Here is a 14,492-nt window from a genome sequence, read left to right as displayed (position 1 = left end):
ACAAACTTAAATCTTCAACAGAAAGAAAAGTTAAAAAAAAGTAAATAATAATTGTTGTAATAACTAAATAAAATTAAAAAAACGTTATTTAACATATCTACTACACGTATTTTATATTACTACTATATACACACAATTTAGATTAATACCTACCTAAACCTATTTATCTCTTCATGAGCCTTTTTTAATTCTGTTAGAGACTAAGTAAGGATCAATGGGACATCCTAAATAGTTCCTACTGATTTTATTGTTTTATGTTACTGTACAGAAACATTTAAGTTAGTTGGCAACGACTAGTAATAATATAATATAAAATTTAAAAAAATATTTCTACTATAAAATTTCTATTATGAGTAATATTTCAATAATCTAATGAAGATCGTCAAGAAAGATTGCTATGCATCAAAATTGTTATATGAAATTTAAATACTGCCAGAAGAATGTCATGTATAATTTTATCAAAATACCATTATCTATAAGATCAAAACATCAAAAATATCTCACCAATAATTGAAAATGTATATATTTAAAAATTTAGTTATTTCTATTTTATGTCTTTATGAAAAAAATAAATGTCGAGTTTTTTTATATCAAGATTTTACATATGTAAATTTGAGGATGCAAATAGTACATAGAAATAGATAGAGACAGAAAAAATACAAATTAGTTTACATTATTTCACCTTATCGAGAACTTACCATAATATAATTTGGTAACAATTAAATTTGTATCAGAAATAAGTGAACAAAATCTTGATACAATGATAAATGTACCACTTATTACTAGGAGTACTGAATTTATTTTATAGGAAATCTGGATGTTGAAATTGATAAGCGTTGTGCTCACAATCTACGAGAGGAGCGATATATTGTCCAAGAGCTACAAATGTTTCTTGATGAGTATAACGATTTGGATTGGGTATCAGCTGACAACCACCATATCATCATCCGACCAGACAAGCACCTGCCGATAACTAGACGAGGAAGTGTAACTCACGTAGAATCAACGAAGTGGCTATTATCATAGTCGGAGAAAAATTGAAAGATTGGCGAAATTTATCTAAACGTCTAGGTAGTAATTAAAAGTTGCCTATTTGATTGTATGCCGCTATTGAATTGGGTGTCTTCAGCTTTAAGTCTTGAACTTATGTTTGGAACAATTAAAACAATATCTGAACGGAAGTATTATTACTGATAAATAACCCGCGTCAATTAAGGAATTGAAGTTTTCCTGCACCCAGCATACTCACCAGGCGTAGCGTCCACTGAATTCCATTTGTCCAGATCGATGCAGCATGGCTTGACTGACTAACGGCTTAAAAATACCGAGGAAGAGCGAAAATTGATCGATGATTGGATTGCTGCCAATGCAGGATCGTGGCTTAATGTGAAGTTCCCAGAAAAGTTGTAAAAGATTGCAGAAAATTATGGGAAGATTTTCATTAATATATACTGTGCTAGTTTTTCTCAGGTAATATCGTTTTAAAGTCAGAGGAAAGAAAAATTGGTCAGACTAAATGTAAAATGTATTTAATATGAAAAAAGACGATAATTTGTTTAAGATAAGTGGAAGAGTCTTTAGCACTGGGTCATATATATCTTTAATAGAGAAAGTTGTCACGCGAAAAATATACTGTATATTGTTTTTGCCGCATCAGGTTTCCATTACATTTTCCAGTCGCCTAACGTACTCCTATATCGTTTTTTTTTGAAACAGTGGCAGCCTTAAAAGCTTTCTTTAATTATTTATGTCTCTTGTACATTTAGAGCTCAACCTGTTTTTTTTTTGTTAGATTCCTTCCGAGCGTAATGGGGGCTTTTAAACTAAATTCGACAGAAAAATCCGGAGTGTCATTAATTACGGGGACGAATTTCGCGTTATTTCAATTGGTTCCCAATTAACATTTAAATCCCGACGTACCTTACTCGACGTCGATTTAATATTGTTTAATTTTAATTTGAAATTATCATGAGAGCGATCCCAAAATATTCAATAATTTATCGGTTTTAATTAAATTGAATTACCATAAGATATTATTCGAAGCTTCTTACTTGTTGGGGTATACAATCATCAATATTTTGATTTTTAGTTAGTAATATTTGTATTACTGTTTGCATAATTTTTATTTATAACTTTTTGTGCGTGTGCCGTCGCAAAATATCGAAGATAACAGGTTAATTGAACAGTCCCCGGTCTGACACATATATGGCGCTACTCGAATTAAATCCATATGTTTTTTAGATAGCCCAAACCCTCAAAAGATGCGTGTACAAATTTGACATCGCCTCGGATTATTAGTTTGTGAATTATAGAATTTTGAGTGAAGCAACTTTTGTTAATGTGAAAAAAAATTAATAAATAGGAATATTGCGTGCTGATAAAATATTGCTTTTTGAAGGAAAAAAATGCAGTTAAAGTAAAAACTAGGCTTTATGCCGAGTTTTTGGCACTGCCCCAGGAAAATCAACCAACAAGGATCGGTATGCTAAGTTTAGACGTGGTGAAATGAGCACCGAAGTCGGTGAATGCAGTGGACGCCGAAAGGAGGTTGTTACCGACGAAAATATTAAATAAATCCACAAAATTATTTTGAATGACTGTAAATTGAAATTGAATGAAATAACAGACACTCTAAGGATATCAACTGCACGTTTACATCAAATCATTCACGAATCTTTGGGTATAAGAAAGCTCTGTGCAAAGTGCAAATTCGGAGCAGTATTTGAAGATGATCAAGCTTAATAAACCCGAGTTTTTGCGTCGATATGTGACAAAGGATGAAACATAACTCCATCATTTCACTCCGAAGTCCAATCGAGAGTCATCCGAGTGGACTGCACACGTTGAACCCGCTCCAAAGCGTGGGAAAATGCAACAGTCGGTTGGCAAAGTTATGGCGTCTGTAATTTGGGATGTGCATGGAATAATTTTCATTGACGACCTTGAAAAAGGAGGGACCATCAACAGCGACTATAACATAGCGTATTTGGACCGTTTGAATAACGAAATCGACGAAAACAGCCGCATTTGAAGAAAAAGAAAGTGCTGTTTCACCTACACAATGCACCATTTCACAAGTTAGTGGAATCGATAGCAAAAATCCATGAATTGGGTACCACTTATTTCTGCCATTTTGTTGTGATCTTTTAGTCTTGCTGTTAGTGTTACTACTACCGATTATATGCTTATGGGGTAATATATTTGATTTATTGAAACATGTACCTTGTACAACAAGAGCTGTTGATTTTTTTAAAAACTTATTTAATTTTTAACATAATGAATTTGAAGACTACTTAATTAGAGTATAAGTTTATTTTCATATCGTTGATTGAATTATTCTTCCTTTAATATTTATTTAATGTTGAACAATGCTTATTTAACTTTTAAATAATTAATCCATTCTAATTTTTACTCTTTTCTTTCAATTTATTTATGTTTACGGTTTCGTCGAAATAACCTTATCAAAAGTCAAGCTACCAGCGGAATATCATAAAAAATTACAGTTCTGCTGAATCAAAGACGTCGTCAAATATGATAAATTGAACTATAAACCTTTGATGTTCTCGTACATTTGAATAAACCACTCAATCTCCAAGAATAAAAGTAAAATAAGTTGCGTGCAAACTGTTATATTAAACAAATACGAGAACATAGGCTTCATTGCTTCTGGAGTCTCAATGTTTTCGCATTCAACTGAATGTTTAAGGTCTGTATATATTTTTATTGGAGAAATAAAATCCGAGAGGTTCGACTGTTCTACATTTGACATCAAGTGTTCCAGTAAAGCAGAATTTATTTATAAAATATTTTTATATTGATTTATAGGTGTTCTTTATTTGGGTTATGTTTAGTGGAAATAGACTATAAAATAATAATACCCAAATTATGGGTGTATTTGTAAATTGACATCCAAAAAATGATCCAATTTATTTAAGAAAACTGAATAATTTGTTTTAAATTGTATGAGTTGAATGTACATGGTCATAGTCATTGTAAAATTATGTTTGAATGTTGACTGCATCTTCGTCCGCCAGTTTATCTTTAAAGATGTATCGCTATTTCTACACAAATTTCCATTTTATCCCTCTATGGAATGGTTTTCCAGCCTTGGCGACTACAGATTCCAATAGTCTACGGTTAAGAAACTGATCTACTGCAATCGGCATTTTTCAATCACGCACTGCAAGCTTCCATTAAAATTCCAGTAAACTATGATATTTTCAGTAACTTCAGTTCGCGTTTATTGGCTTTACACTTTCAACTGTGATGCATATGCCAGGAATCTACGGAATAGGGTTGTTTTCAAACCTTTCAAGCAATATTTTGTGACCTTACAGCTTCTGCTGTGATACATTTGCTCCAACTCCACTTAACTACACCACGAAACGCTTCGAGAAACTGCGGAACGATTGCTAATTAAACGTGAACCTGTCTTCTTTTCTTGATAATGGATTCGGTTCCAAATGATTGAATGAATTCAAAACAGAACAGCCTTATCTACCCCGAATCCTAGCGACTGTGCCAGTTATAATGAGCGAAAGTGTTTAGAAAACAAAAACTAAACCAACCCCGTTGACTATTCAGATAGTGAAAAAAACAAATGACCGGATAGTCTGGGCGTATTATATAACATATAAGGAGGATCTTGGTAATGGGCAGGACTGCCTACCGCACAACTTATAGATTTAGCAGTTAAACACGCCTTGCAGCCAAATAATATTTTGACAGTCGTTATTCGTACACAGAAGCTCTTTGAAAGTTTTGTATGCTCCCATAACAGGTCAATTGAAAAGTCACCGGCCTGACACATAGATGGTGTTACTAGAATTAAATCCATATGTTTTTTAGTTAGCCCTAACCCTCAAAAGATGCCTGTATAAATGTGACAGCTGTCGGATCATTAATTTGTGAATTATAGCATTTTGAGTGAAACAACTTTTGTTATTGTGAAAAAAAAATGGATAAAAAGGAATTTCGCGTGTTAATAAATAATTGCTTTTTGAAGGAAAAAATACAGCTGAAGCAAATACTTGGTTTGATGTCGAGTTTCCGAACACTGCACTAAAATTAAACCATCAAGGATTGGTATGCTAAGTTTAGACGTGGTGATATGAGTACCGAAGACGGTGAATGCAGTGGACGCCTAAAAGAGGTTGTTACCGATGAAAACATTTAAAAAATCCACAAAATGATTTTGAATGACCGTAAATTCAAACTGAATAAAATAGCAGATAATCTAAGGATATCAACTGAATGCGTACGTCATATCATTCACGAATATTTGGGTATGAGCGAATCACTTTTGACCAAAAACAACGACCACTTGATGATTCGGAGCAATGTTTGAAGATGATGATCAAGTGTAATAAACCCAAGTTTTTGCGACGTATGTGACAACGGACGAAACATGGCTCCACCATTTCACTTCGAAGTCTGATCGTCATCCGAGTGGACTGTACACGATGAACCCGCTCCAAGGCATGGGAAAACGCAACAGTCGGCTGGCAAGGTTATGGAGTCTGTATTTTGGGATGCGCCAGGAATAATTTACATTGGCTACCTAGAAAAGGGAAGGACCATTAACAGCGACTATTACATAGCGTTATTGGACCGTTTGAGGGACGAAATCGCCGAAAAACTGCCGCATTTGAAGACAAAGAAAGTGCTGCTTCACCAAGACAACCGTGCACCGTGTCATAAGTCAGTGAAAACGATGACAAAAATGCATGAATTGAAATCTCATCCATCAAATTCTCCATATCTGGCCCTCAGCGACTATTTCCTGTTCTCAGATCTCAAGAGAATGCTCGCTGGGAAGAAATTTTCGCCTATTTTGAAGCAAAGGAAAAATCGTACTATAAAAATGGTATTTAATTTATCAATAAGGTTGAGTTGTTGATACTAATATTTATTTACCATTTTCACCATGACATTGCTGATCAAAATACATGCAATTACCCAATATTAACATTTATGTTATAGAATAAACAAGACTCTAGTCTACTAAATTATTGTTTAATAGAAAATAACGACAGCAAATTTCAAATCCATATCTAAATTACGTACAGTTTAAAGTCAACAATTAACCAAATGAGTAATAATTAACAAAATGCGTATCCATGCTCGCAAATTAATGAAATACTGAGTGCACTATTACCTCAATCAATTGTTTGGCCAAAAATTGATCAGATATCTAAATTAGTCAACGCATGTTTGGTTTGTCATATTAACTTTATCGGTAGACAATTAAAATCGAATTTTAATTATCGAATGTCATGTAATAACCGTACTGATACAAGGTACAGCGTTCAGCTGATTAAACCCTTTATTATAATCGAGGGTATCTGTTGCAGAATTTTGTTAAATACCAACACGTATATCGATATCATAAAATTAGAGCCATGCACCGAACCTGTCGTATTTCCCGAAGCACATGCTCTAAACAACCGGCTAAACAGGTCAATGATTTTATTTACTTTGAGGGAATCGTTATGAGCAAAGCGGCTACATACTGGTCCATATTGAAGAGAACTTTTATTAATCATAAAATTATTCGCCGATATTTGTTCGAGCGTGTTCAAAAATGCATTTGAAATATTTTCGATTGGTTTAAAGTATGTATATTATTCCATAATAACAGTATGCATGTTTAAATTAATTTTCATAGCAGGATATGAAATATGTACCAGATGTACTGGAAAGTCATTATCGGCTTTTTAACAGATGTCGGTTTAAGTATGCAATGTTATGATTTGGCACATATGTCGTTTTGTTCATAGAGAAATGGTGATTTAACTTTATAGGAAATTTTAGGGAGATGTTTCCCGACGTCCCACATCTAGATGTCGCTATTTTTAACTTATTCGGGATTTGATTGGCTCACTTCGTTTCTATGGTAAGTTTGCTGTTTATTTATTTTGAGCGCTATCAGTATGACTGACAAAGGAATAGTGCGTTTAGAGACATAGAAAAGAGAAATATAGAAGTGAAAATCATATGAAGCTATCGGGTTCCACATTTAAGTTTTTGGAATACTCGTTACTCGGCCAAATGTAAAGGAAAAATGCAATAGTTGTATGTGTGTATCTCTCTCGTTCGGCTTCGGTATTAATAATTCTAACCTAAGCAATTAATGGCCATTTTTGAGTGATATAATTTGTGGTGTTTATTTACTACAATTATTTCCGTATGTGTTTATATATATATATATATATATATATATATATATATATATATTTAACAATTATTTTAGGTTATTCTGTGTATTTTAGTTTATTAGTGTAATAAAAAGAAAACCTTAAGGGGATCTCTTACGATCTCCTATGTAGGTCCAGGAGAGTTTGTAATAATTTTAAAGATGAATACTATAGACCAAAATGTGGAAAGCCATGGCTGAAACAAGATGTAATTCCTACTAGTAATTTAAATAGTAAGTATTTTGTTAAATAATAATGATTTATTGCATTGAAATAATTAAGCCATATTTATTGAGATTCATTACCTTTACTACAAGACAAAGAAAATATGCCCCCAATGGCAATATTATAATCATATAAGTTTTTTGAGGCTGATAGATATATAGGAGATTCCTCTACCTCAACAAGACCCAGAAGTAAGTATACAATAAGAAGCTTATGTTTGTTGTTAGAGAATGGAGGTTCTAACTTGAAATGTATATGTTCATTTACAGATAATTGTCCCATAATGTTGTCCCATCAGCTTCGTTTCAGGTTGGATGAAAAACTAATGGCTTTATCTCTATTGAAATTCAGGCAGACGATATAGACTGTTAACGAAGATATTCTGCTTGCCTTCTAGAAGAACATTAATGCAGATACCGAATAAGGTTCCTTTTGTTGCTGCAGTAGTAACCTCTAATTTTGGTCGTTAGTTCAGAAACTTGACTGTATGGACCGAGCTGCAATTGTCATATTTGATAAAATGTACCTCAATTTAGGTAGGTCGTTAATTTAGCTGATTCTAAAAAATAACACAACAGAACCACTAATAATTATATTATCTTATTTTAATGTTTGTTTTAAATATTAGAGAGAATATAATATCAGTGGATTACGTGTTTTGGTTATCGAATGTCATGCAGTAACCGTACTGATACAAGGTACAGCGTTCAGCTGGTTAAACCCTTTATTATAATCGAGGGTATCTGTTGCAGTATGTTGTTAAATACCAACACGTATATCGATATCATAAAACTAGAGCCATGTACCGAACCTGCGGAAGACATGACATCATTAGCACTGACGAAGATAATGGTAGAATGTTGGTGGCTTATATTGCATTGGTAATACCTATTTAAGTGAAACTGTAATACCTGTAGTAATTTATAAAGCAGGATTACTGTTACTTTATACTAAAATAACGTTTTATTTTGAAGAATTACTTTATTATATGAATTTTGAAACAAATTCAGAAATTACAATGCTATTGTTAAATGTAAAAGTAACTTATAGATAATACTGTTGAGGAAAGTATAAGAATTATATTCCGGCTTGGTGGCGCAGTGGTAAAGGCAACAGGATGGTCCTCCTACTGTTGCGATAGCCGTGGGTTCGAATCCTGCTGGGACATGGTCGTAAATGTATGTTTGTGATTGTCCTAGGCAAGAGTGTAAAATCCGACAAGGAAAATGATCCTAGTCACGCCAGTAACAAGGCTGGGTAAGACCGGATGTCTTCTCTGATGATTTCTAAGATGGTCATTCGCCAGTCGGTAGGCTTAATGCCGAGGACCGTGGTTCGGAGCCCATGTTAAATAGTAGGTCCAGTTCAGATAAAGCCATAGTTGGTAAAAGGAGACTTTAAAATATGCAAAAAAAAGAATTATATGTATTCTTTTTAGAATTATAATAGTGATTTAGAATGAAGGAATGATGAAATGAAAGTTTTACATTATCTCATACATTGTGAAAGTTCTGATAATGTCAAAAGCCACAATCACACAGTTTTTAACTGTAAAGCTTGGTCATCCTACTAAATTGGTTACTAACGGCTAACCAATATACACAACATTTTTAGATTTAGTTATTTTCTAAAGATGTTTTAATAGCATAATTAATCTGTTTTATATTTATATCTGAACTAAATATTTCTACCTACTTATTTTAAATTAAAACTAACTTTCCAATTATGAACGATAGTTCTTCTACCAAACCAAACTAATTACTATATTTACTAATTTCATTTTACTTAGTAATAAAAATAATGCATATAAAATGATTGAACCAGTTAAAACGACTTTGCTCGATTTCGCTTAAACTTTTTAGTGCTAAAAATCGGAAATTCTCCGTCATTTGAACTTGTTCGCTGAAAATGTGATTTTATTATTCCGTAATCCTTTCGAGTTCATTCGCAAGATTTCTAAAATGTCCCTTTATAGTCGGAATCGCTTTTCAGCGCGCAAAAAGTGCTGACAGACAGAATAAAACTACAAGTTGGTGAACAGTTGGGTATCAAATTTTTAAATTAAAAAGTGCCATCGATAACTGACAGTTGTTAATTTGGTTATCTAATTTAACAGTTGTACGAAATTAATATTGTTTCTTATATTATACAAAATGTTTAGTATAACATTTAAAAGTTATTTATGGTCGATAAAGTGTTTTTAAATTATTCTTTTAATTTGAAGCTTTATTGTGGAAAATCGGTGCAATATATTTTATTCAAAGCATTTTTGGTAACTTCATAAGAAGTGAAGGGCTGATCGGATAGGCTCAAGGCAGATACGACTCCAGTTATACTCAGAATAAGAAGCAATCAGAAGGGACAAAGTCAGGAGAAAAAGGCTGGTGGCGTAGCAGTTCCCATTTGAATGTTTCCAAATATATTCTCAGCGGTTTTGTAATATGTAGTCGGACTTTATCCTTTAGTCCTTACGGGTAGAGCTTGCCTCAAATGCGCTGGTTGTAGTCTACAGCGATAACTATTGACAGTTTCATCGAGTACTTCCTTGAAATCCTGGCCTACATTTTTTTTGGCCGTCTGGAACGCCCTTCCTTATCAAAACCACTATTTTTAAATTGCCAAAGCCAATATTCATATGTTAAATTGGATGGGTCATGTTTGCTATACAATTTACACAGAATTCAACAATCTTCAGTCGCTTTTCTCATCACATTAAATACAAAATATATTCCGATCGAAACTAGCTCGGAGAGATTATTGCCAACAATATAAAAGCTCATTGTTACAATTTATATAAAAAAAGCAAATATTTAAAATATATCGAGGAATAAGTAACAGGTCAATAAGTAAGTTCCCGGTCTACCATAGTAAAACACATATATTTGGCAAAATTAGGTTTTTTTATTCAACGTGATTCCCTTCAAGGATGACACGTTGATTATAGCGGCCTTCCAACTGTTCGATATCATTTTTGTTGAACTATTTGTCCTTTGCTTCAAAATAGCAAATCCCCAGCGAGCATTATTTTAAGATCTGAGAACAGGAAAGTCGAAGTCGCTGGGGGAAAGTCCAATTCATGGATTTTTGCCATCGTTTTCACTGACTTGTGACACGGTGCATTGTCTTGATGAAGCGGTACTTTCTCCTTTTTTTCAAGTGCGGCCGTTTTTTGGCCATTTCATCTTTCAAACGGTCGAATAGCGCTATGTAATAATCGCTGTTGATGGTCCTTCCTTTTTCAAGGTAGCCGATGAAAATTATTCCATGCGCACTCCAAATTCAGATGCGAGTTCATCGTGTGCAGCCCACTCGGATTACTGTTGATTGGACTTCGGAGTGAAATGATGGAGCCATGTTTCATCCATTGTCACATATCGACGCAAAAATCGGGTTTATTACACTTGTTCATCCTCAAACAATGCTCTGAATCATCAACTCGTCGTTGTTTTTGGTTAAAAGTGAGTTCGCGCGGCACCCGCTTTGCACAGAGCTTTCTCATACGCAAATATCCGTGAATGATGTGATATACACGTTCAGTTAACATCTTTAGAGTATTTGCTATTTAATTCAATTTCAATTTACGGTCATTCAAAATCATTTTGTGGATTTTTAAAATGTTTTCGTCGGAAACAACCTCTTTTGGGCGTCCACTGCGTTCACAGCCTTCTGTGATCATTTCACCAAGTCTAAACTTAGCATGCCAATGCTTGATGGCTGATTTTCCTGGGGCAGTTTTCATAAACTCAGCATCAAGCTCAGTTTTTGCTTTAACTGTATTTTTTTCCTTCAAAAAGGAATATTTTATCAACACGCGAAATGCTATAATTCACAAAATAATGATCCGACAGCGCCATCTATATGTCAGGCCGGTGACTTTTCAATTGACCTGTAATATTCTCTTATCAATTATCGGACAAGTGATAATAAACGTTTGGGATGAAACTTCAAATTACTTCTAAATAAGCAAGTCGAGAAGAACAGGTATGATTTAAATAATGTCATTTGAATAACAATATGATAATCTGAAAATAATTTTCATTTAAATACAAATCCTGTACGAATACAAGCTTCTTTATATCATTGATGGATGAAAAAATTAAGTAACGTCAAGTAGAACAGGATTATATATAGGGTATCAAAATATGAAAATATATATGTCAGTATAATGCAGATGACGTAGTTATAACAACTTATAGACCAGACCACCTACAGAAAGCCTTAAATAGATAGAATATGATATTAAGGAAATACGGAATTATAATGGATAAATGCTAAATGAAAGCCATTATAATGGGGCCAATAGAATAACTAAATCCGTTTAAATGTCTGCTTATCAAAGTTAATAGAAGCTAGAAAAAGAAAATGAACGTCAGAATTGAAAAAACCATGAATATATAGTTCAGTACAAATAGAAAACTTGTTAAAACAAATACTAATATTGGATTGCGATACGTGGATACTGTCAAATAGGGATGAAAGCAAGAAAAAAGCAGTAGACATATGGAAATATCTGGAAGAGTTAGGGACATAACAGAGATGGATTATGAGAAGTAAAGAATTGAGAAAATACCTTAATTTTAAATCGCTGAAGAGCACATATAATGGATACAATTTAGATGATGGGGAAACTTACTTAAATAAAATGTAGGGAAATGTAAGCCTAAAAGCTGATAATTTATCGGTCGGAATCTGTGGCTGTCGACGCAATTGTTTATCGGAACACTCAGTGCTGTTTTTGTGTGTTGATAACGTCAACAATGTGATGGTGGTGGTTTCCTCGGACTATACTTCCATCAATGTCTCGAGTGGGTCTTGTTGAGCTGGTTTATCCGTTAGGCACTTTGATCACGTCGGGATTAACAATTGTAGGAATATTCGTCTTGTTAGTTATAACACTACATGTATTATGGGATGTCGATGGGATGACGGACAAGATATTTGGATAGGTTAAAGTAGTACGGAATCGTTATGGAAGTGGTACTGTTACAAGGGGGAGAGAAGGGAGAAGAGACGTCGTCTCGGTGGTCTTTTACAGCCTGGAATCAATCGCATGGTACCAATCCACCAGACTTGTCAACCTTTGAACTTGATGTATATATAATATTGGGGGCCCTGAAGAATACTATCTTGTATTACTTGTACCATCTCCTATAAAATAATAAAAATTGATTCCATACAAACACTTAAAGTTAATGTTAAAGGTGTTTGACATATCCTTGAAATACTAGTATAGCCATATTCAACATAATGACAGAATTATATTAATTATCAGGTTTAATTGATAATTGTGAGGATGCTAATTAATTCCTTGTTTAAGCCAAGGTGAAATTTATCAAAAGGTGAAAACGTTAATAAACAAATTTGAGAAAATCGCCTCCATAGTGGTTAGATACCTAATATAACTATATTAAAACTTTACGTAGCGTAATACACAAATTAATATGGAGGTTAACGTTTCCTTTGTGTTAGAGCATCCCCTTTATGCAGCAATTTTCCGGAACATTATGACACAAATACAAGAACAGCCATCGAAGGGTTTCTGCTTGATAAAACAACAGGCGTTGTAAATGACGTCACGAGACTCATTACTATATAATTGTATTATTACTAAACTTAGGTACAATTTTAGTTAAATATGAGCAATTGAATAGGTACTAATTGATATAGCGTATGTTAATAAATAATAATGTCATTGTGACTACACGTATGAAGCCGTAAATTGTCTTGATGATTGTATTTATATCTCTGGTGTTTTTTGATTGATAAATATGTCGAAACAGCACAAAAACTTGTTTGTATTCATTTTATGAATACCACCGGTTCATTTTATGGTCGTGTTTGAGTAATCTTAACATCCATTGTGCAGATAGATTTTTTTCATCTATATATTGATGTAACATGTAATGCAACCTCTCAAATGAGAATCTTAGAGCCTCAGCAACTTCACTCACTTTCATTATTCGATTATCCAATATCCTCAATGGATTTTATCGACGATTTCTGGTTTGACGATCTCTTTTTGAACTTGAATGTTCGACATTATTTGTGCTGGTACGACCACAAATACACTCATGAAACCACTTCTTCATAAATGAAATAGATGGTGCACAGCTCTCATATTATTTATCAAACCTTTTTTTAGTTTTTGGTGATGGTTTCCTTGCACAAAACATAATTCGTAATTAGCTCACGAAAATAACTTTTTCTCCATTTTTGTTAAAATTCGAAATTCTATCTGCTGTCAGTTGTTCTCATAAGCATACTAAATAACGCAGCTAAGTCAAAATGAGTCAAAACTTATTAAGTTCACTAACTTATTAAACTGTTTTAGTAATAGGTGGAAGTAAAAAAAAACAGTTTTACATAATAGTTGGCTTTTAAGTCGTATATCGCTAGTAACATTTATTTATTAAATAGTCTTCAAAGTCAAAAGTTATTGGAAGGTGTTCAATGTTTGGTACTAATTATAATTATTTACTTGGTGTTGTATTTAATCGTGAATTATTTCCTGTAGATCATGTGGAATATATTTCATATAAAATAAAAGTATTTATTATAGCTTTTGAATTGTAATTATAATTCCGGAAAAAAACTTTTTGTGCCATATAGCCGTGTTGGTGCGTACTTTTTGTTTTGTTTTTCTTTCTCATTTTTATTGTAGCATTTATCGTATAATTGCTATATTTATTGTTCGAGATTTCTCCTGCTGATAGAATCTTCTACCTCCAATTATTATTCACCAGTCTTCGTAAGATCCACGATCCAATCTTTAACTTTACCTCTTTTTTATATCCATCCAGACATTGTCTTGAAAAGAACTCATTAAATATATACAATAAATTAAAAGCATATCATTATATCACGGAACAAGAAAAGAAAAAAAAGTTGGTGGAAAAAGGTAAAAGAAAAAATAACACTTGACTAGATTTTGTTAGTCCTATTTTTTTGATAATTCGGTGCAGATAAATTTTTCTTCATATTGGAAATAGGAGCACTTTTATTCCCGGCACAGATTTGGTTTTTTCCTCTAAGTCTAAGGGCGACTATTGCGGAGATGGATTACTCTGGTTT

The 14,492-nt window shown here is 33.2% G+C and overlaps 1 protein-coding gene and 1 long non-coding RNA gene across 4 annotated transcripts in view; one reads left to right on the top strand and one right to left on the bottom strand.

The window, feature by feature from the left end:
• Nucleotides 1-14,492, bottom strand: part of LOC143190791 (5-hydroxytryptamine receptor) — a 111,840-nt gene that overhangs the window by 83,158 nt on the left and 14,190 nt on the right. The gene's annotated exons all lie outside the window — the stretch shown is intronic.
• LOC143189897 (uncharacterized) lies at nucleotides 6,332-8,049 on the top strand. 3 transcript variants are annotated; one of them, XR_013004105.1, is made up of 4 exons: nucleotides 6,332-6,735; nucleotides 6,804-6,895; nucleotides 7,272-7,612; nucleotides 7,691-8,049. It is a non-coding gene; the product is annotated as an uncharacterized LOC143189897 (long non-coding RNA). The 3 variants fall into 3 exon arrangements; XR_013004106.1 differs by having other exon boundaries at nucleotides 6,332-6,895; nucleotides 7,272-7,429; nucleotides 7,479-7,612; nucleotides 7,691-8,041; XR_013004104.1 differs by having other exon boundaries at nucleotides 6,332-6,895; nucleotides 7,691-8,046.

The sequence above is a fragment of the Rhynchophorus ferrugineus genome, unplaced genomic scaffold (assembly GCF_030347505.1).
Source record: "Rhynchophorus ferrugineus isolate W39M unplaced genomic scaffold, kcgeb_rfMv2 rfM2, whole genome shotgun sequence".
Lineage (NCBI taxonomy): Eukaryota > Metazoa > Arthropoda > Insecta > Coleoptera > Curculionidae > Rhynchophorus > Rhynchophorus ferrugineus.
Note: the sequence above shows the minus strand (reverse complement) of the source record. Positions and strands in the feature narration are given on the sequence as shown.